Here is a 22,321-nt window from a genome sequence, read left to right on the forward strand (position 1 = left end):
AAGGGCCTGTGTGTGCACATCATTTCTTTGTCCTCAGGATCCTCAAAACTTTCAGCCTTTCTGGCACAGCTTGTGATTACTCATCTGAAGGGGCTCCTAACACTGCTGATGTGGTGCTTTTCAGGGGTTACCTCAGGGCTGCCGGAGATTCGGGAGGGAATCCATTGGCCTCCTACCCAGCAGTTTAGAGCAATGTCTCCCTTAGTTGTTTCTTCAGGACCTGGCTGGTGGCAGCATTATGGTGTTTGGAGTCCAATAGACTCAATCAGAGGTGTTGTCTGAAGGCCATCCTTTAAGAATGAAGCCCAGAGGCTGGGGTCAGTGGGGCACCTTCACTTGCATGTGTTGATGGTTCTGCATATGTTGCCAGAAATAGCTTCAGAGCCTGTGTACCTGGGTGATGGTCCATGATCACGTTTGTTGGTCACCTGTAGATAGGGTCATTGTGGGCTGATCAGTTGTGTTGTTTTGTATGAAACAGTTAGTGCAGGATTGTAGGTGGACGCTGCCCACGAAGTAGCAACAAAGATATGGTGCCAGATGCTTTAAGGTTTTTACCCGTTCAAACCCTGCACTTCACTGAACTTGTGGTTTTAATGAAGCTGAAAATGAGTTTAATGTACTAAACCCATGGCAAGTTTTACAGACCTCTGACATGGGTTTAGAAATGAATTAATAATCACAATTTGGAAGAGGCGTTTTGTAGGGGTCCCTTTCAAACTGGGATTTGCAACAATATTTATGAATGCTTTACAATCCTAATACCAGTCACAAACCATTCAAGAGTTACTGAACCACAATTTGTAGTTGGAACTGTTAAAAAAAAGTGAAGGGCTTTCCTTTGGGCCTCTTTCTCTTGGTAAATTGTGGCAAATGTTTTTGGGCGAGTAGGCAATGATCCAGGGGATCACTGCCAGCACTCACTAAAACTTCAAGAAGAGAAAACATGTTTATTTTATTTTAAGAAGAATTCAGCCCTTCCTTCTCTGTGGCTTTTTCCCTGGGACCTAATGATGCTCGGGATGGGGTGCTGTGCAGCCCCTCTCTCCTTTTCAAGTAAGTTTGGCCCCAGGGGAGGGAGTACTCAGGCCTCATGAGACTCCTGGAGGGGTGGCGGGAGTGGTTAGTGCACCCAGCTCCCCTTAATATGTGTTGCTTAGTGGGTGGGCACCAGGGTACTGACCTATAATTTTGAAAACCTTTGGTGGATAGGGTCCGCAGGGTGACAATAGGCTCCTCCCCCTTATTATATACGGCCCCAGAGGACAGTGTTCCTGGGGCCTATTAAAGGTCTGGGAGGGGGCCAAGTGGACCCTTTCCCCTTTTTATTGGAATTTGTCACTGGAGGATGTCCAAGGGGCCAATTAGGGCTTTTGGAGGGGGCTACATGCCCCCTCCCCTTAACATATATGTTTTGGCCCTGGGAGTTGGGGTCACTGGTGCCCAAAGGCCAAACCTACACTGCCCTCGCCAAAGGCTGTGCATGGCGTTGGATTGGCCGCCTGTAGGAGGTTGACTGCCTTTGGGTGGGTTGGCCACATGGCTAGCCAAAGGCCAGGCTCTTTGGCCAAGTGTTGGAAGAGCACAGCATGGGGTTGGCTGCCTGCGGGCAGTTGGAAGCAGGGCCTGGCCACAGGATAAGGTCCCGAGGCCTCATAAGACATGAGGATTCTATGGAATTTGGGCCGCCCTTTCCCTTTTTAATGCAATTTGGCCCAGGGGTGGAGGGCCTAGGGCCTAATAAGTCTCAGGGTGAGGTGCCATGTTTTGAATGTGCAAAACCACTGAAATTCACAAGTTATATTTAGCTCTGGTAACCATAACTCGTGTCCCAAGGGAACTATAACTCACACCTTCGCCATGCACGGCTAAATACCCCACAAATTGCATCACTCATGACATCTTCTATGATATCATTGACAATATAGTCAGTCAGTCAGTCAGTCAAAATAACTTTATTCGGCGATAAGCCACAAAAGTAAACATGCATACATAAAGATCATCATAAAATACAGTACTTATAACGTTCATTAAAATGAGTCTATTAAATCTAAATTTGCCACCCCAACTTACTAAAACAGTAAAAAATAAGTGCTTATAAAAACATATATAACAATAAGACAATATAGTAAAAAGGACAATGCCTAATTTCTCTTAATAAATGATCACGTTACCAATTCATATCGATTTCTAATAGTAAAAGCGGATTTGATAAAACTAAGAATAGAAATACAAATTTGTTTGGTTAAGAGGCTTTGGATGCCAATCAGTCCTTCTTTGTAAGAAGAAGTGTGCAAATTACGCAAAATGGGTAATAAAAAGGATTTCCTAGGAGCCGAGTAAAGTTTACAAAAGAAAATAAAGTGGCAAGTACTTTGTTTTGAAAAGTTATCACAAGGGCATGGAGGTAGTGTTTTTTCCCACACACATTTTATCGGAAACGCCACTCTAAAATGGATCAGATTAAATCTAAAAGATACAAGTAAAGAATATAAAGAAGGGGTCGGGAACCAAACAAAATAAGGTTCTAACGAGTCTGATGATAAAATTGTATATATGAATTAAAAGAGCTCAATTTCTCTGCCATTTGGTATCTAAGATTCATGACATACTCTTTATGTCGAAGTTTAACAATTTCTTTCGCATTAACTGGCATAAGCTCTGGTTTAAGATACATGAACTCCAAATCCAAGTTTCGGAAGCCTTTGTGAACAAAGTTTAGCCAATTTGACAATATAACTACAACACTTGCAATGAAATCATTGATGAGAAAACTATGCATGGTGGGGTCACGGGTAAAGTTACCTTATGGCACGAGTCATAGTTACCAGCGCTAACAATAATATGTCAAGTTTAGTGATTCTGTACATTTAATATGTTACATTGTCACTGAAATTCTAACCTAACGACAGCGTTATTTTAACCTTTGTAACAAAGGTTAGAGAGATGTTATAGCAGTTAGGAAACAGAATTAAAAAATCCATAGGAATTCACTGAAAAGTACACAAAAGTTACAGGGATCTTATAGTTATAGTTATAAGTTAGATCTTATAACTCGCTCCCTTAGGTAACTATAACTCACAACGCCACCATGCACAGTTTTTTCTACAATAATTTGACTGCTAATGTTTCATTTATATTTTTAATGACGCTTTAGAAGTTGTCATCAATGTTGTAATATCTGGGGGTAATTATCAGTGCATGGCGAGGGCGCGAGTTACAGTTACCTTAGGGCGCGAGTTCAGCTGCCCGAAAGGAATCATTCAAGTAAGGAAATCTTAGAAGTATAGAGATGTAAGACTAGACCTTGATTTTACCTTCACTTGTTAGATATCAGTGTCTGCACCATCTTTATCTAGGTCCAGGCTAAAAGAAAGATAAATAACATTGTTTATAGAAAATCATAAAACAGATGTTCACTTCAGAATTCATGCTCTACCAGTGCTTAATTAGTGTTTGTTCTTTGCGGTGCGGGGCACCAGCACAAATGTTTCTGCCTCACCCATTTACTGAGAGCAAAAGACACATATGAGAAAGACGGCGGAAGAGAAAAATGAAAAAGCGTCACAATGGGAGAAAGCAGAAAGCTGCAAGAATGAGCTGAAGGGGCAGAGAGTGGCTGTAAATGAATTGAAAAGGCCCAAGATGACTTCAGGATTACGCTGCCTCCGTATTCCATGTTTGCACATTTAATTGCAGCAGCCGTATGTTTTAGAGGCGGGCTTTGGGCACCAGCACGTTTTTATCTACAGATTAAGCACTAGGTTGAAAATGCTGCACATTTCAGGAGCACTGAGGTGGATACATCAGTTCATGTGCATCCAGCTGGTTTGCATATAGTTGAAAGGAGGTCTGAGCTGAAACAAATGTGGACTTTGTCCTTTCGGATAGATGAGGCCATGGCCTCAACTTTGCAGAGGGAGAGGATTGAAGCCATTACACTTTGTTTACTGCTTGGGTTTTTGTGATTTTTGTGCTCCTTGTGATCCTGGTGCTGCTGCACCTACCCATACGGCACCACTGATCTTTCTGAAAATTATCCTGTGAGTTAGATTTACAGATGTTGCTCTGCTCCCTGCCCCAGTCCTTTAACTGATCATCTCAGCTACAATATACATAAGAATAGACATGGACTTAGGAGTTTGATTTGCAGCTCAGACAGAATTGGCCATCCTCCAGGGGATGTTGGTTCATTTCACTGGGTTAGCAGATTCACTGATGCTCTGATGAAGTGCTTTGCATTCTGTTACTCCCAAACACGCAGGTTTAATTTATGGTGCTCTGAATGCTGAAGGACTGTAGTGAGTCTGCACAACAGTACTTAGATGTGGGAACACACTGCAGCTCAGACCACCCTGCACAACAGTAGTGGGTAGTGAAAGTGTCGGTCCTGACACTACTTCCATAACCACACAGTAATCCATAGAGCTACTCACACATCCACTCACTCACTCATACAGTCACTCATGCAGTGATGCATCCATGCACACACTGATGCATACACTCACTCACCCAAACCACCACTCACACATTCTGTCACTCACTCAAACACCCACACATACACCCACTACCTCACCCATAGAACCACTTATGCACCCTCTCACTTACCCATACTGAAACTCATGCACCCACTCACTCACCTATACAACCACTCATGCACCCTCTCAGTCACCAATACAGCCACTCATGCACTTACCCAGACACCCACCATGCAGCCACTCACTCACCCACAGACCCATTCATGCACCCACTCGGTCACCTATACAGACATTCATATACCCAGTCACTCATCCATACAACCGCTCATGCACCCTCTCACTCACCAATATAGCCACTCATGCACTTACCCATGCACCCACCATGCAGCCACTTACTCACCCACAGAACCATTCATGAACCCACTCGGCCACCGATCCAGACACTCATATACCCAGTCACCCATCCATACTACCACTCATGCACCCTCTCACTCACCAATACAGCCAACCATGCACTTACCCATACACCCACCATGCAGCCACTCACTCACCCCCAGACCCATTCATGCACCCACTCGGTCACCAATCCAGACACTCATATACCAAGTCACTCATCCATACAACCACTCACACACCCTCTCACTCACCAATACAGCCACTCATGCACTTACCCATACACCCACCACGCAGCCACTCACTCACCTATACAACCACTCACCCACCCTCTCACTTACCAATACACCCACTCATGCACTTACACCTACACCCACCATGCAATCACTCACTCCCCTATACAACCATTCATGCACCCACTCGGTCACCTATACAGGCACACATATACCCAGTCACTCATCCATACAACCGCACATGCACCCTCTCACTCACCAATAAAGGCACTCATGCACTTACCCATACACACACCATACACCCACTCACTCACCCCCAGACCCATTCATGCACCCACTCGGTCACCGATCCAGACACTCATATACCCAGTCACTCATCCAAACAACCACTCACCACCCTCTCACTCACCAAAACAGCCACTCATGCACTTACCCATACACCCACCATACACCCACCATACACCCACTCACTCACCCCCAGACCCATTCATGCACCGACTCGGTCACCAATCCAGACACTCATATACCCAGTCACTGATCCATACAACCGCTCACGCACCCTCTCACTCACCAATACAGCCACTCATGCACTTACCCATGCACCCGCCATACAGCCACTCACTCACCTATACAACCACTTACGCACCCTCTCACTTACCAATACAGCCACTCATGCACTTTCCCACACCCCCCCCATGCAGCCACTCACTCACCCCCAGACCCATTCATGCACCCACTCGGTCACCTATACAGACACTTATATACCCAGTCACTCATCCATACAACCACTCATGCACCCTCTCACTCACCAATACAGCCACTCAGACAATTACCCATACACCCACCATGCAGCCACTCACTCACCCCAGACCCATTCATGCACCCACTCGGTCACCTATACAGAAACTCATATACCCACTCAGTCATCCGTACAACCACTCACTTACCCTCTCACTCACCAATACAGCCACTCATGCAGTTACCCATACACCCACTCACTCACCCCCAGACCCATTCATGCACCCACTCGGTCACTGATCCAGACACTCATATACCCAGTCACTCATCCATAAAACCGCTCATGCACCCTCTCACTCACCAATACATCCACTCATGCACTTACCCATACACCCACCATACAGCCACTCACTCACTCACTCACAGATCCATTCATGCACCCACTCGGTCACCGATCCAGACACTCATATACCCAGTAACTAATCCATACAACCGCTCATGCACCCTCTCACTCACCAATACAGCCACACATGCACTTACCCATACACCCACCATGCAGCCACTCACTCACACCCAGAACCATTCATGCACCCACTTGTTTACCCATACAGACACTCAAATACCCATTCAGTCATCCATACAACCGCTCACCCAGCCTCTCACTCACCAATACAGCCACTCATGCACTTACCCATACACCCACCATGCAGCCACACACTCCCCCCCAGACCCATCCATGCACCCACTCGGTCACCTACACAGACAAATATATACCCAGTCAGTCATCCATACAACCACTCATGCACCCTCTCACTCACAAATACAGCCACTCATGCACTTACCCCTACACCCACCATGCAGCCACTCACTCACCCACAGACCCATTCATGCATCCACTCAGTCACCTATACAGACACGCATATACCCAGTCACTCATCCATACAACCGCTCATACACGCTCTCACTCACCAATACAGCAACTGATGCACTTACCCATACACCCACCACGCAGCCACTCACTCACCCCCAGACCAATTCATGCACCCACTCGGTCACTGATCCAGACGCTCATATACCCAGCCACTCATCCATACAACCACTCACCACTCTCTCACTCACCAATACAGCCAGTCATGCACTTACCCATACACCCACCATACACCCACTCACTCACCCCCAGACCCATTCATGCACCCACTCGGTCACCAATCCAGACACTCATATACCCAGTTACTCACCCATACAACCGCTCACGCACCCTCTCACTCAACAATACAGACACTCATGTACTTACCCATACACCCACCATACGGCCACTCACTCACCTATACAACCACTCTCGCACCCTCTCACTTACCAATACAGCCACTCAAGCACTTACCCACACACCCACCATGCAGCCACTCACTCACCCCCAGACCCATTCATACACCCTTTCGGTCACCTATACAGACACTCATATACCCAGTCACTCATCCATACAACCACTCATGCACCCTCTCACTCACCAATACAGCCACTCATGCACTTACCCATACACCAACCATGCAGCCACTCACTCACCCACAGACCCATTCATGCACTCACTCGGTGACCGATCCAGACACTCATATACCCAGTCACTCATCCATACAACCGCTCATGCACCCTCTCACTCTCCAATACACCCACACGTGCACATACCCATACACCCACCACACAGCCACTCAATCACCCCAGACCTATTCATGCAGCCTCTCACTCACCCACAGACACATTCATGCATCCACTCAGTCACCTATATAAACACGCATATACCCAGTCACTCATCCATACTGTACAACCGCTCATGCACGCTCTCACTCACCAATACAGCCACTCATGCACTTACCCATACACCCACCATGCAGGCACTCACTCACCCCCAGACCCATTCATGCACCCACTCGGTCACCAATCCAGACACTCATATACCAAGTCACTCATCCATACAACCACTCACACACCCTCTCACTCACCAATACAGCCACCCATGCACTTACCCATACACCCACCACGCAGCCACTCACTCACCTGTACAACCACTAACGCACCCCTTCACTTACCAGTACAGCCACTCATGCACTTACAGCTACACCCACCATGCAACCACTCACTCCCTTATACAACCATTCATGCACCCACTCGGTCACCTATACAGGCACACATATACCCAGTCACTCATCCATACAACTGCTCATGCACCCTCTCACTCACCAATACAGGCACTCATGCACTTACCCATACACACACCATGCACCCACTCACTCACCCCCAGACCCATTCATGCACCCACTCGGTCACCGATCCAGACATTCATATACCCAGTCACTCATCAATACAACCACTCACCACCCTCTCACTCACCAATACAGCCACTCATGCACTTACCCATACACCCGCCATACAGCCACTCACTCACCTATACAACCACTCACATACCCTCTCACTTACCAATACAGCCACTCATGCACTTACCCACACACCCACCATGCAGCCACTCACTCACCCCCATACCCATTCATGCACCCACTCGGTCACCTATACAGACACTCATATACCCAGTCACTCATCCATACAACCACTCATGCACCATCTCACTCACCAATACAGCCACTCAGACAATTACCCATACACCCACTATGCAGCCACTCACTCACCCCAGACCCATTCATACACCCACTCGGTCACCTATACAGAAACGCATATACCCAGTCACTCATCCATACAACCGCTCATGCACACTCACTCACCAATACAGCCACTCATGCACTTACCCATACACCCACCATACACCCACCATACACCCACTCACTCACCCCCAGACCCATTCATGCACCCACTAGGTCACCAATCCAGACACTCATATACCCAGTCACTCGTCCATACAACCGCTCACGCACCCTCTCAATCACCAATACAGCCACTCATGCACTTACCCATACACCCGCCATACAGCCACTCACTCACCTATACAACCACTCACGCACCCTCTCACTTACCAATACAGCCACTCATGCACTTACCCACACACCCACCATGCAGCCACTCACTCACCCCCAGACCCATTCATACACCCACTCGGTCACCTATACAGACACTCATATACCCAGTCACTCATCCATACAACCACTCATGCACCCTCTCACTCACCAATACAGCCACTCATGCACTTACCCATACACCAACCATGCAGCCACTCACTCACCCACTGACCCATTCATGCACCGACTCGGTCACAATCCAGACACTCATATACCCAGTCACTCATCCATACAACCGCTCATGCACCTTCTCACTGTCCAATACAGCCACTCATGCACATACCCATACACCCATTACACAGCCACTCATTCACCCCAGACCAATTCATGCAGCCACTCACTCACCCACAGACCCATTCATGCATCCACTCAGTCACCTATACAGACACGCATATACCCAGTCACTCATCCATACAACCGCTCATGTACGCTCTCACTCACCAATACAGCCACTCATGCACTTACCCATACACCCACCATGCAGCCACTCACTCACCCAGAGACCCATTCATGCCCCCACTCACTCACGATTCAGACACTCATATACCCAGTCACTCATCCAGACAACCACTCATGCACCCTCTCACTCAACATTACAGCCACTCGTGCACTTACCCATACACCCACCACGCATCCACTCACTCACCCCCAGACCCATTCATGCACCCCTCAGTCACCGATCCAGACACTCATATACTCAGTCACTCATCCATACAACCACTCATGCACCCTCTCACTCAACATTACAGCCACTCATGCACTTACCCATACACACACCATGCAGCCACTCACTCACTCCAGACCCATTCATGCACCCACTCGGTCACCTATACAGACACACATAGATCCAGTCACTCATCCATACAACCGCTCAAGCACCCTCTCACTCACCAATACAGCCACTCATGCAGTTACCCATACACCCACCATGCAGCCACTCACTCACCCCAGACCCATTCATGCACCCACTCGGTCACCTTTACAGACACTCATATACCCAATCACTCATCCATACTACCACTCATGCACCCTCTCACTCACCAATACAGCCACTCATGCACTTACCCATACACCCACCATGCAGCCACTCACTCACCCCAGACCCATTCACGCACCCACTCTGTCACCTATACAGACACTCATATACCCAGTCACTCATCCATACAACCGCTCATGCACCCTCTCACTCACCAATACAGCCACTCATGCACTTACCCATACACCCACCATGCAGCCACTCACTCACCCCCAGACCCGTTCATGCACCAACTTGGTCACCGATCCAGACAATCATATACCCAGTCACTCATCCATACAACAGCTCATGCACCCTCTCACTCACCAATACAGCCACTCATGCACTCACCTATACACCCACCATGCAGCGACTCACTCACCTCCAGACCCATTCATGCACCCACTCAGTCACCTATACAGACACACATATACCCAGTCACTCATCCATACAACCGCTCATGCACCCTCTCACTCAACATTACAGCCACTCATGCACTGACCCATACACCCACCATGCAGCCACTCACTCACCCACAGACCCATTCATGCACCCACTCCGTCACCTATACAGACACTCACAGACCCAGTCACTCATCCATACAACCACTCCCCAATACAGCCACTCATGCACTTACCAATACACCCACCTTGCAGCCACTCACTCACACCCAGACCCATTCATGCACCAACTCGGTCACCGATAAAGACACTCATATACCCAGTCACTCATCCATACAACCGCTCATGCACCCTCTCACTCACCAATACAGCCACTCATGCACTTACCCATGCAGCCACTCACTCACCCACAGACCCATTCTTGCACCCACTCAGTCACCTATACAACCGCTCCTGCACCCTCTCACTCACCAATACAGCCACTCATGCACTTACCCATACACTCACCATGCAACCACTCACTCACCCCCAGAGCCATTTCTGCACCCACTCGGTCACCGATCCAGACACTCATACACCCAATCACTCATCCATACAACCACTCACGCACCCTCTCACTCACTAATACAGCCACTCATGCACTTACCCATACACCCACCATGCAGCCACTCACTCACCCACAGACCCATTCATGCACCCACTCGATCACCGATCCAGACACTCATATACCCAGTCACTCATTCATACAACCGCTCATGCACCCTCTCACTCACCAATACATCCACTCATGCACTTACCCATACACCCACCATACAGCCACTCACTCACCCACAGACCCATTCATGCACCCACTCGGGCAACGATCCAGACACTCATATACCCAGTCACTCATCCATGCAACCACTCACACACCCTCTCACTCACCAATACAGCCACTCATACACTTACCCATACACCCACCATGCAGCCACTCACTCACCCCCAGACCCATTCATGCACCCACTCGGTCACCTACACAGACACTCAAATACCCAATCACTCATCCATAAAACCGCTGATACACCTTCTCACTCACCAATACAGCCACTCATACACTCACCCATACACCCACTATGCAGCCACTCACTCACCCCCAGACCCATTCATGCACCCACTCGGTCACCTACACAGACACTCATATACCCAGTCACTCATCCATACAACCACTCACCAATACAGCCACTCATGCACTTACCCATACACCCAGCATGCAGACACTCACTTACCCCCAGACCCGTTCATGCACCCACTCGGTCACCTATACAGACACACATACACCCAGTCACTCATCCATACAACCACTCACCACCCTCTCAATCAGGAATACAGCCACTCATGCACTCACCCATACACCCACCATGTAGCCACTCACTCACCCCCAGACGCATTTGTGCACCCACTCGGTCACCTATACAGACACATATACCCAGTCACTCATCCATACAACCGCTCATGCACCCTCTCACTCAACATTGCAGCACACTGCACATAATTAGTGCCTGTTGGAGCAGGGAGTGCACAAGGAGTGCACCGGTTTACTCTGTCAGAAGAGAGGTGAACCGGACTAGACCCCACAATAGTGTGTCTCCTGCAGGTTTTACTGTGCTTTAAAACACAACGGCCATCTGGACGCAATTTATTGTTATTGGCAATTTGCAACAGATGGCAAGCAAATAATGAGCAAAAGTGTGGAAGAAAATTGTGCATATTTGCATTTTTTTTGCAAGCAATGAAAAGCAAATAATGTGTGAATTGCACATGACTCCTCATCGCTGGTTGTGGAAATTGTAATTGGGCGCCAACTGACCACATGCTGCTTTGCTCACACCACTCGAATGCAAACTAGTGGGAATAGAATTTGCACACAATTTTCAAGACCGGCTGTATTCACACTCTGGGGGTCATTTTAACATTGGCGGGCGGCGGAGGCCGCCCGCCAATGTTCCTCCAACAGAACACCGCTCCGCGGTCAGAAGACCGACGCGGTGATTCTGTGTTTCCCCCTGGGCTGGCGGGCGACCGCCAAAAGGCCGCCCGCCAGCCCAGGGGGAAACAGCCTTCCCACGAGGACGCCGGCTCAGAATTGAGCCGGCGGAGTGGGAAGGTGCGACGGGTGCAGTGGCACCCGTCGCGTATTTGCAGACACTGAAATACAAGGTAGGGCCCTCTTACGGGGGCCCCTGCAGCACCCCCTACCGCCATCCTGTTCCTGGCGGGAGACCCGCCAGGAACAGGATGGCGGTAGGGGGTGTCAGAATTCCCATGGCGGCGGAGCGCGCTCCGCCGCCATGGAGGATTCTGTAGGGCAGCGGAAAACCGGCGGGAGACCGCCGGTTTTCCTTGTCTGACCGCGGCCGAACCGCTGCGGTCAGAATGCCCTGCGGGGCACCGCCAGCCTGTTGGCGGTGCTCCCGCATCCCCGGCCCCGGCGGTCCTTGACCGCCGGGGTCGGAATCACCCCCTCTGTGTACTAGACTTACATGCACGTTGGCGCATATGTATGTATATATATATATATATAAAGAGGTGGTGTATCAATGCATACACCACTCGGGAAAACAAAAACCCAATTCAACACAGAAAGAACAGAATGCATCTGAGAGAGCAAGGGAGAGAGTCATTTACGGAGAGATTGGGATACAGAAAGGAAAAAAGAGACAAAGGCGAGACAGTGCAATAGTCAACGGAGGAAGAGAGAGAGGAATGCAGAGTGAGTATACGGAAGCGTTGAAATGCAGGGGTGCGCTGTATTCCTCTAAATATTGCGTTTCAAAAGTGGTGTAGCACGGTGCTGCTATTTTTGGCGCCGCGCCACGCTGCACCACTTTAGCATAAATCCGGGCCGAGGTGTTTAATAGACTCCAATGCACTTTTCACACAAAAGGTAGGAAGATTACGGAAGATGACTCAACACCAGACCAAAACAAGCATTGGCAAAGCCAGCATTGACTGTTAATGAGCACTTTCTGGCTCCTGCGTCATAATGTGGCAATCAGTTATCTTTTTTTTAATTATCTATCCAGAGTAATGAGGACGTCAATATTGGAACAGTAAATAAAAACAAGAGGTTACATGTTTGCATAAACAATTCAGGCACAGCATCGGCACCCAATTATGCACAGGGCATAGAAAAAGTGACGCACCAGCGGCACAAGGGGCTTGTAAGTATGCCCCCAGATGTGCTCGGAAGCCATTGAGAACAAGGCTGTGGGAGCTGTAAGACTGGACGGCCCAAATAATATTTGACAAAGTCAGTAGGGAGTATAATCCCTGGCTCATGTGTATGATTCATACCTTTGGGTCTCCTCCTGGAGACTTGCCTCTTCCCTTCACACCGATGCTCCTCGCATCGCAGAGTCTGAGATGGTATCCAGGTCTGTTGGGATCTCATCAGAGCACCATCCTCTCTTTAGACCGGGAAGCCTGAATCTATCTTCCACGAAGCCTCGCGATGCCTCACAGCGCTTCGTGTTCAGCTGGGCTGCTGCTGATAGGACGGCCAGTCCTGTGGTTCTTTGGGGGCATATTTACGAGAGACTTGCGCCGCTGCAGCGCCACTTTTTATGATGCTCTGATAACTCAAACCTCTGAACCATATCCATGAGACCACACAAAGCCACGTTGCGTGCCTTTCCATGGACTCATAGATGTGGAGTAAGGCGAGGCAGTGCAAGTGGCTGCGTTGCCTTACTCTGCACCAGAGAGCCGTGCCATGGACTCATAGATGTGGAGTAAGGCGAGGCAGCGCGAGTGGCTGCGTTGCCTTACTCTGCACCAGAGAACCGTGCCATGGACTCAAAGATGTGGAGTAAGGCGAGGCAGCGCGAGTGGCTGCGTTGCCTTACTCTGCACCAGAGAGCTGTGCCATGGACTCATAGATGTGGAGTAAGGCGAGGCAGTGCATTGCCTTACTCTGCACCAGAGAGCCGTGCCATGGACTCATAGATGTGGAGTAAGGCGAGGCAGTGCGAGTGGCTGCGTTGCCTTACTCTGCACCAGAGAGCTGTGCCATGGACTCATAGATGTGGAGTGAGGCGAGGCAGTGCAAGTGCCTTCGTTGCCTTACTCTGCACCAGAGAGCCGTGCCATGGACTCATAGATGTGGAGTAAGGCGAGGCAGTGCAAGTGGCTGCGTTGCCTTACTCTGCACCAGAGAGGCATTCCATGGGCGTTGTGATGGGTTTTCCCACACAGCACCTATGGATTCTGACGCTGCCCCAGATTTCCTTAATCACGTAAACCTGGGGCAGCACCAAAACTTTATGCCTCTTCCAGAGCAAGCGTAATAAGAAAATATATTTTCACTTTTCCTAATTTTTTTCTCTTTACATGTAAACTGCAGCACACATAGAAAGAGGAAATTCCTATCAGGATTGTTTTTGTGCAGGAAGGTGTCCTTCCTGCATAAAAACAATCTTCATGCAACACAGACACCCTTGCACCATGGTGGTGGTGGGGTGTTTTGTATTATTAATTGGGGTAGGGATGTTTGGGATTATTAATTGGGGGGGATACAAGTCAACAACAAGGATTAAGGCCACAAACGTATTAAGGTAAAATACACTTTCAGAGATTGAAACCTTGCCTCAACCCCCTAGCACCTAGGGTGTTGAACAGTAACAAAACATTTAAAAAGTCAAAACACTACAGAATAAAAATCCCACAACCGATTTAGAAATATAAGGGGTATAATTTTACCAAACTTTCAAACATCCATAAAAAGGAACAAGAAACATGACTTTTTCAAGATTTGAGGCAAAAAGTCCCAAGAAAATTTAAAGATATTTGCCAATCAGAACTATTTGTTCATGAATGACTGGGTCCTTGGCATGATTTCAATCCGACTGTGATGGAATGTGAGTCAGATACATCAAGCAGGTTCATCCTCATCAAAGATTTTCTTCCGACAATCTCTGAAATGACAGTCAAAATCCTCCAGTGCAAATGTCTTCTCGAAGCCAGATAGCTGTTTTACGAGGTCCCTATGAAGCCACTGATAAGAGCTGGAAAAATTCTAATTTTGCGGTCGACAAAGCCATCATGTTGAGTTGATACTTTTGATACTTTTGCCCTGGCAACTTTTCTACCATCGGACTTAAGGCCTGATTTGAATTTTGGCGGACAGGTACCCAGTCCCAAATGTGATGAATATTCCATCTGCCTTATCACAGTGCACTATATACTAATGTGTGATGGAGTACCAGCCCACCAAACCATAAACCGGGCCCTTAGCCTTTTCCACACAGCTCAAAGTCCTCCAGTTGGGCAATCCGGCAAACGTAGCCGATGACGTTGTATTGATCAGACACCTTTGCTGTGAGGCCCCTCTGATTCTCTAGGGGTCTTGGAACTCCCAAAGTTTCAAACTTTCTATAGAAGACATCGGTTAAGGGCTAGACCTTACTCCAGAAGAGGCCACAAACATGCTCTAGTCAAGATAAGTTACTGCTGGTCAGCTGGGTTTCAATAAAAAGGCCTCTTGCAGCTTCTTGTGTCCCTGTAGCCACACAGGAGGGCAGCTGACAGACCCTCGGAACATAGACCTTCTGCTTTCCACATTGGTCCCAAATAGTAGATGCAGTCCTCTTCTGTTCTTACGCAGGTCCGGAGAGTATTCTGATAAGCTGTGGGTAAGATGCCAGCTTTGTAGGGTTCACCAGCAAGTGGATGGGGGTGACTTCTGAATAGCCCCTAACCAGTGAGGGAGGAGTGTCCATGGACGAGCCACCCTACTTTTACAGCACATTCTGTATGTCTTACTGCTAAGTATCCCACAGTGCAGCGTTCTGAGGCAATTTCAACACAGCACAGTGTTTCTGTGCCTGAGGGAGCATGTGTACCAGCCAGGAGTGTGTTTAGGGAAATGAGCTGCCCCCTCCTTTTCTGCTACATCAAACTGGTTTTAGGAGCAACTTACCCCCCCAAATCATCAGCCAACGAAAGGAGTGCAGGGGATGTTTCATAGGGTGGAGATCATTCCTTGCCTCCAAGTTCCTGACAAAGCAGTCCCAGATCATGGCTCCTGTCCCTTTGCCCCCTTGTCTGTGGGCTTTCACCAGGGTGTCTGCTTCCGCCTCTGGCCTTTTAAGCAGTGTACAGAGCTAGCACTCTTTCTCAGGGGAGATGATTTCCAGGACATAGTAATTAAAGGTTTAAACAGTACAAATGCCGGATCAACAAATCCTGTGGCCCTCGTAAGTTTCCTCAGTAAGCAGGACTCAGGTCTATGTGTCAAGCAGTGTGGATGTTATTGCTGTGATGTCTGTCCAGGCAACCTTCAGCACCAGGCAATCCCACATCACGTGGAAAAACCCCACTTCTGGTGTACCACATCTGGAGCATAATGATGACGCAGTTGGGAACATCTGTGCTATTCGCCAGGGCATAAGGTAAGTCTGGTGGACGTAGTTAAATTGTGTGTAGATAATGAGTGGGTTTCATGAAACATATCGGACTTGGCTTAGGGATTGGGTCAACTGTTTGTCTGAGAGAGGCACATTAGGAAGGCAGGACCAATGCTCTCATGGACCAGTTTCTGGGCAGGAATTGTAAAATAATAAAGCAGTGTAGAAGACTGTGTCAAGGAGGCATACATTACCATAAGTAAGAGCCTTGTGTAGGGGTGGCGTGGATGGTTCTTTTCTTGCATTGTTCCATCCACCACTCTCCCCAGTGTGCTGTAACTTCCCTGTGTACTGCATGGTATACGAAGAAGTGGCTAGCACGGATATTGTAAAGGACCTGGAAAGAGAGTGGGAAGGCATCCTCGTATAGGTCCCCCAACCTTAACAATCACGCATGGACCCAATTGTGCTAAACAACTTTCTGGGTGCCACTCAAAGTTGACAGATATTGTTTGCTCCATTTTGACCGGCACCACTGGGTAGTCATATAGGGCACAAAGCCATCTCAAAAACCCATGATCAAACTGCATAGCCTCGAGGGCAGCAAATAGGTATCCCCAACTCAGGGTATCAAAGGGCGTTCTCCAGGTCCAGCTTGGCTATCCTTCATTAGGCTGAGGAGGCAGCGAATATTGAGGAAGGTGCTACAGCCTGGGATAAACCTGCTCTTGTTCACGTGTATGAGGTGTGTGTGATAATAGGTAACAAATGTTTTGTGAAAACCTTGCCTAGTACTATGTAGTCAAGAAGTTAAGATTCAAAATCGACAGGGACAGTAGGACCTCATGCCCAGGGACCTCAGCCTGGTTTGGGGAGTACCACAATAAGGGCTTCTCTCAGGGTATCTGGCAGAGTACCCCTGTCTCATGCCTCGTTATAGACCTCTAGGAGTCAGGCAACCAGTGTGGCTGAGGAGGTTGCATAGTGCTCTATAGAGAGCCCAGCCATTCCTGGTGTCTTAGCAGGGGGAATTTGCCTGATAGGTAATCAAATCTCTTCAATTTGCAGAGGCATCAAGTTCTGGACACTGGAGTGGGTCTAACCGTGGAGGGGAAGATTACGGAAGAAAGCACCTAATGTGTCTGTAGATGGGGTGGAGGCTTCCAAATACAGGGTCGGATAGTAAGCTAGTAATGCCTCGTTGATTTCCAACTGTGTGTTAACAATATCAGAGTTTGTGAGTAGCCATCTGTAAGCAGCCACTTAACAAGTTGTCACAATTGGTCGCTTTTTGGGTGCTGCCGGGTCAGATAATGTTTATGGTCTAGTTTCCGAAGGTATACTTCAGTGCTGCAGTGGTCCTCTCGCAGTTGGTAAAGTCTCCACACTAATTTGCAGCAGACACATGTCAAGGTACTGCAGTTCATCTTCCTGCATCCTAAGCTCCATGTAGAGTTGCCATGTGGGAATGCAGGAACGCGCCTCACCCCATTGTAGGGAAAATAAAAGCAGACAGTGATCAGAGAGTGTCTGTGCTAAATATTCTGATTGAAGTACCGGGGAACAGCTCTGCAATACAAAGGAACACATCCATCCAGGTGTTTAACTTATGGAAGGGGGGAATAAAATGAGATCTCATTACTTTTTGGATGAGGGAGGCCCCAACCATCATGAAGCCTGCCAGTTGCCAGTAGATAACCACTGCTGAAGTGCTGGGAAACCATGCAACAGCTGGTATGTCGATGTTGAACAGTCCCTTACAATGTCTGGTGCGCAATTGAAATCACTCCCCAGATTGCAGGAGTATGAGGATCTAGAAGACCAGCTGGAGTTAGGCGATCCAAAAACAAAGAGTGGCTGGCATTTGGAGCATATATTGCCAGTAGTGCAAGGGGTGAGCCATCAAGTTGACCTTCTACCACCACGTATCACCCTTTAGGACTGCCTTATGCATTGTCATTGTAAAAAGGGCACCAGACACAATCCATATCAAGACCCCTCTAGCGTAGGCCAACAACACCGTATCATACACCTGGCCCTTCCACCTTGTACAGAGCCTCTGCAATTCCAGCGCTACCATGTGAGTTTTCTGTGAGAATGCTGTATATATGTGGAAACTCTTGAGATAGGCATGAACTGGATAGTGGTTTGCAGGGGAACCCAGGCCCCTAGCATTCTATTTAAATAGGTTCTATTGCAGTATGAAACTGTGTGGGGATAGGGTCATCTCAGTCTGTAGAGGAAGCAAAGCCCTGCTGGGGAAGAAGGCGCGCAGCATTGTTGAATAAGTACCGGCTGTGTATGTACATAGCTCGTAAACCATGTACCTAAACCCTTCCCATCCTGCATCCACCACGTATGCAGGCACCAAGTGGATCCCGAACAATAACAGTGTAGCAAAGGCACAATAAACTAATAAGAAAAATAAATAAATAAAGGTAAGTCCGATACGGTGTGTGGGGTAGTGTGACATGCAAGTCAGGGATAGCAGTTAGCCACCAGGCCCCAAGTAAGTCATGGGATAAGCAGGCCCCTTCCAACAAGTATTAACTCCTCTCCACATCGTTCAAGTACTGGCCATGGGTTAAAGTTTGGACCATTCGAGCGAATCAGGCCTTACCAGTCAGGGAGTCTGTTATTTTCAAAGTAAGTTGTTCGTCAAACTAGGGGTAATACATCACTTCATTAGTATCGGAGTCTGCAGTAGAGGTAAGTTTGTCCTGTAGGACCACAAACAGATTGTGGTTACTGTGTAGTAACTCTGCTTCTGAATGTGCATGGTAGTTGATGGACAGCTCAGTGGTGGGCCGGTTTCAAAAGTTCCCCGGTTTCACCATTTCGACCTTGGCATCTGCCACCCTTCCAGCGGTTGGGTCTCCGGCGGTGGAGATGCCATTACTTTAGCATGAAGTCATGTCCAGACAGGTGAACATTCTCACCTTCGATGACTGAGTCTTGTTGGAAATAGCAGAACATATTTGAGCCTTAGGTTGCGGAGTTGACGTTTAACAGCAGCGTAGGAATTGCATAGTCGCTGCACTTCCCTTATGTTGTCGGGATAAGCAGTAAGGGTGGCGCTCTCATACTACCAAGGCTCATTAGAACAAAACAGTTGGAGGATCAGATCCCGATCCCGGTCATTCAATGATTCCACATGGTGAGGCTCCTGATTGGGGGGGGGAGGGGGCTAGCGGCAAGCAGTGCACACATTCTATGGAGAGTTTAGGTACTTTGCCTACTAGGAATGTAGACTATAACCAGAAAGAGTTCAATGCTAGACCCTTCTGTGTGTTCTGGGAACCTAGAGAAGTGTATATTTTGCAACGTGATGGTCACTGGGCCCTTCTTTGTTAGGTGGCGACATCTGCACGCAATTCGCAGAGATGAGATTGTACCTCCTGCACCATGGGGTGCATCAAGTAACTTAATCAGCTCTCTCCATCAGCTTCTGGTCCCTGGCATGGAGCAAGCTCACATCAATTGACATTGAATCTATCTTTGACTCCAGCATAGTCTTTGTGTCCTGGAGTATCTTTTCAAATTGTCTCAAATGTGTGTCCAACGTAGTTTCCAAGTGACAAAAGGCCTCCATTCTGGGTGGTGGGTCTCAGTCAGTGTTTTCGGGTCCTCTGAGGGGGGGCTAACTTGGTGTATTTGGTTTCATCACTGCTGCACTTCAAAGGAGTTGGTGTTGTCTCGGGCATCCAGGGCATATCACTCTGTGGTGTTTGGCACAATTGTGCGTCCTTGTGCCGATTGGGCTTCATGGAAGCAAGTTATCTTAGTCCTGATCGGGCCAAATAGGACATCTGTCAGAGCTCCTATGGACAGGTGTGTCCTGAGGGTGTCACCCCCATGTGTTCTCCAGCACAAGAGCAATGGGGGAATGGTGAAATTGTTTTCGCATTTCTCCCCCTATTACTGAGGTTAAGGTGACATGTCTGAGTTGCATGGGTTTTGTTCAGATTACAGAGTAGACAGAGTCATCCAACTGCTGATTTTGTGAGGTGTACCCCGACTAGGTCATCTACTCTGCAGGTACTGGCAGTGGTCTCTGGTTCTTGCAATTGAAACGGGGTAGGGGGAAGGGAGGCCAGAGAATATCAGGGAAGAGAGCACTGCCAGTGCTGGCAGTCTTCCACCCACCATATCACGGGTACTGCCGGATTTCTGCCACACTTTGGGTGGAAATCCAGCAGTAGTCATGCTGGCGGGCAGAGGCGCTTGGGCAGTTCCATCACCGGCCCCGCCAGTAAGACTTCATCAGCCGTATTATAGGCAATAATACGGCCTGGCGGTGTCCTGTTGACTGGGCGCTGCTGGCGGTGGAAGCGCCCCATCCCGTTCCCTGGTGGACGACCTTCTCCCCGGACCAGGTAAGGTGATCGTCCGACAGGGGAGGGGGTGGGAGGGTGGTGGGTATTGTGTGTGCGTGTATGAGTGTGTGGTGTCCGCATGTGTGCATGAATGGGTATATGTGTGGTTGTATGCATGTCTGAATGTGAAAGTGAGTGCGTGTCTGCATGTAAGCGTGTATGCGAGTGTGAGTGTTGTGAATGCGTGTTTGTCTACATGAGTGTATGCGTGTTTGTCTGTGTGTGAGTATGCGTGTTTGGATGGGTGTGAGCATGCATGTTTGAATGGGTGTGAGTAGGCCTGCCTGAATGGGTGTGAGTATGCATGCTTGAATGCATGCATGAATGTTGAAGTGAATGAGTGCATGAATGTTGAAGTGAATGCGTGCATGAATGTCGAAGTGAATGTGTGTATGGATACATGTGAGTGAATGCATGTATGTAAGTGTAGGTGAATGATTATATGTGTGGTATGTGTGAATGTCTATGGGCATTTATGCAGGGAGGGGGTGCTATGTCTGGAGAAGGGGTGGGGAGGTCTAGTGCTTACTGGGGGGGTGGGTGATTGAATGTGTATATGCACCGTGGTGCAGGCTGTGCGTCGTTTTCTGGCAGGCTGTGCGTCAAATTTTGCCACACAAGGAGTCCTTCTTGAAGAGATGAAGTCTTTTTGATCCTGAGACTTTAGGGAGTACCTCAGGGCAACAGCAAGGCAGCAGTCCTTCACAGAAAGCAGAAAAGTGAGTCCTTTGGGCAGCCAGGTAGTTCTTCTTAGCAGGATGAAGTTTCTGGTTCAGGTTTCTTCTCCAGGAATTTTCTGAGTTGGTAGGGGCAGAGGCCCTGTTTATATACCCAAATGTGCCTTTGAAGTGGGAGGACTTCAAAGAGGGACTTAGAAGTGCACCAGGTCCCCTTTCAGTTCAATCTTGTCTGCCGGGGTCCCAGTACGGGGTTTGGCAGTCCTTTGTGTGAGGGCAGGCCCTCCACCCTCCCAGCCCAGGAAGACCCATTCAAAATGCAGATGTATGCAAGTGAGGCTGAGTATCCTGTGTTTGTGGTGTGTCTGAGAGAATGCACAAGGACCTGTCAACCACACCCAGCCAGACATGGATTGTAAGGCACAGAAAGATTTAGGGGCAGAGAAATGCTCACTTTCTAAAAGTGTCATTTCTAAAATAGTAATAGTAAATCCAACTTCACAGTCAGCAGGATTTTGTATCACCATTCTGGCCATACTACATATGACCTTCCTACTCCTTTCAG

At 48.5% G+C, this 22,321-nt stretch overlaps 1 long non-coding RNA gene across 1 annotated transcript in view; it reads right to left on the minus strand.

Moving 5' to 3' along the window:
• The window catches only part of LOC138260427 (uncharacterized), a 123,057-nt gene that overhangs the window by 59,074 nt on the left and 41,662 nt on the right, over positions 1–22,321 (minus strand). The window contains exon 4 of the long non-coding RNA XR_011198854.1: positions 3,318–3,366. This is a non-coding gene — a long non-coding RNA (uncharacterized lncRNA). The remainder of the gene's footprint in view (positions 1–3,317; positions 3,367–22,321) is intronic.

The sequence above is a fragment of the Pleurodeles waltl genome, chromosome 2_1 (genome assembly GCF_031143425.1).
Source record: "Pleurodeles waltl isolate 20211129_DDA chromosome 2_1, aPleWal1.hap1.20221129, whole genome shotgun sequence".
NCBI lineage: Eukaryota > Metazoa > Chordata > Amphibia > Caudata > Salamandridae > Pleurodeles > Pleurodeles waltl.